The 2,259-nt window shown below is 51.5% G+C and overlaps 1 long non-coding RNA gene across 1 annotated transcript; it reads right to left on the bottom strand.

Annotated features, from left to right (window-relative positions):
- Nucleotides 1-245: 245 nt before the first annotated feature.
- On the bottom strand, nucleotides 246-1,903 carry LOC131382661 (uncharacterized). Its single transcript, XR_009212219.1, has 3 exons — nucleotides 1,067-1,903; nucleotides 681-978; nucleotides 246-427 (listed from the first exon to the last, which is right to left on the bottom strand). It is a non-coding gene; the product is annotated as an uncharacterized LOC131382661 (long non-coding RNA).
- Nucleotides 1,904-2,259: the final 356 nt, after the last annotated feature.

Here is a 2,259-nt window from a genome sequence, read left to right as displayed (position 1 = left end):
TAAATGAAACCTAGATTTATGTTTCAGTCAATTGAGAGAATCTGACATGGTATGTGCCAGCCCACAGTAGGTATTCAGTAAGTAACTGTTGAATAAATTTGGTGGTAGAAAAAATATCTCAGTGGCTCTTGGCATTCATTGCCTCTTCTATAAAGAGAGACTGTACTACACATCCCTCTTCTGCCTTTGAGCAGGACTTTAAAACTATGACTCCAGTAAAATCAAGAGTATTTTCACAACCAAGACAAGTTTTTACAATGGTTTTACTCCACACAGTAAAAAAGAAAGAAAGAAAAAAATGATGAAGCTCCCTGAATTACTGGATGGGAAACACTGGCTTCTTTAATGCAGGAATGCAGACTGGCTTCGCGGTTCTTGAAGGAGAAATGCATAACTCTTCCTCTCCACGCTTTTGGCTGGAGACACCCTGTGGGTAAGTTTGGGGGAAAGGTAAAAGAGGGAGTGGGCAATTCCAGTATCTTCACATAGGGAAAAGGTAATGAAGAATCAGGCTGTAAAAGCCAGCTATTGGGAGAGGAAATAAAACTTAAAAATTTGTCGTTACTGGAAAAAAAAAAAAAAAAAAGGTACGGACAAAAGGAATAGGAAAATGATAGGGGTGGCGGAACTAGTAAAGGAAAACCTGAAAAGGAAGTTGGAAAGAGGAAAGAGTGTTATACGCATTTTGTTTTTACTCCTGCTCCTTCTCTCTCACTCCCTCCAGAAGCTAGAAAAAGTTTGCACGCGCAACTTTAGGGATGGGAGACGGGGCTCTTCACCAACAGACCCATGAAAAGAAGTGCCCGCTTCACCATTCCTCATTCGCGCCGCCCGCCGTCCTTTCCCTCTCGCGGGGTGATGGGCAGGAGGCGACACTCTTGGGACACGGTAGCCCAGGGGGATCCCCCAGAATCCCGTCAGGCTCGAGCAGCACGCAGCTCTCCCTCTGGCAAAGCCTCCTCTGCCTTGGCCATCCACCTCCCGGAAAAGAAAAAGGAAAGATTGAGCCTCTAAACCTTCCTTTTCCCCCTCCCCCTCTTCCCGGGGGAGCTAAGGAAGAAAGTACCGTTCTGTGATTCACTGGAGAGAAAAGAGGGAGGAGGCAAAAGAACTCGGAGTGCCAAAGCTAAGTAAGTTAGCTGAGAAAACGCACGCAGCTTGCAGCGCCTGCGCCGGGTGCGCCAACTACGCAAAGACCAAGCAGGCTACGTGCGGACCGGCCGCGGGGCTACGGACCCGGCTTTGGCCTTCAGGCTCCCTAGCAGCCGGGAAAAGGAATTGCTGCCCGGAGTTTCTGCGGAGGTGGAGGGATATCAGGAAACCGCCTTTTCCTCACTTCGCCGCCTGGTGAGTGTCGGGGAGATTGGCAAAAGCCTAGGAAAGGACTGGGGAAAATAGCCCTGGGAAAGTGGAGAAGGTGATCAGGAGGCCGGTCCACTACGGCAGTTTATCTGTCCGATCAGAGCCAGGCGCGACGCGTCCACTTCGCAGTTCTTTCCAGGTGTGGGGACCGTAGGACAGACGGCCAATCCCGCCGCCCTCCGTACCAGCACACCCAGACAGTCAGCCTCGCTCCCCAACGTCGAGGGCGCTCTGGCCACGAAAAGTTCCTGTCCAGTGTGATTCCCAATTCCTTGCTTGGTTTTTTTCTCCAGAGAACTTTTGGGTGGAGATATTAACTTTTTTCTTTTTTTTTCCTTGGTGGAAGCTGCTCTAGGGAGTGGGGAGGAGGAGGAGAAAGTGAAATATGCTGGAGAAGAGCGAGCCCTCCTTGTTTTTCCGGAGTCCCATCCATTAAGCCATCACTTCTGGAAGATTAAAGTTGTCGGACATGGTGACAGCTGAGAAGAGAGGAGGATTTCTTGCCAGGTGGAGAGTCTTAACCGTCTGTTGGGTGCATGTGTGCGCCCGCAGCGGCGCGGGGCGCGTGGTTCTCCGCGTGGAGTCTCACCTGGGACCCGAGTGAATGGCTCCCAGGGGCTGTGCGGGGCATCCGCCTCCGCCTTCTCCACAGGCCTGGGTCTGTCCTGGAAAGATGCTAGCAACGGGGGCGCTGGCAGGATTCTGGATCCTCTGCCTCCTCACTTATGGTTACCTGTCCTGGGGCCAGGCCTTAGAAGAGGAGGAAGAAGGGGCCTTACTAGCTCAAGCTGGAGAGAGACTAGAGCCCAGCACAACTTCCACCTCCCAGCCCCATCTCATTTTCATCCTGGCGGATGATCAGGGATTTAGAGATGTGGGTTACCACGGATCTGAGAT

The sequence above is a fragment of the Hylobates moloch genome, unplaced genomic scaffold (assembly GCF_009828535.3).
Source record: "Hylobates moloch isolate HMO894 unplaced genomic scaffold, HMol_V3 SCAFFOLD_738, whole genome shotgun sequence".
NCBI lineage: Eukaryota > Metazoa > Chordata > Mammalia > Primates > Hylobatidae > Hylobates > Hylobates moloch.
This window is presented reverse-complemented; position numbering and strand designations above follow the sequence as displayed.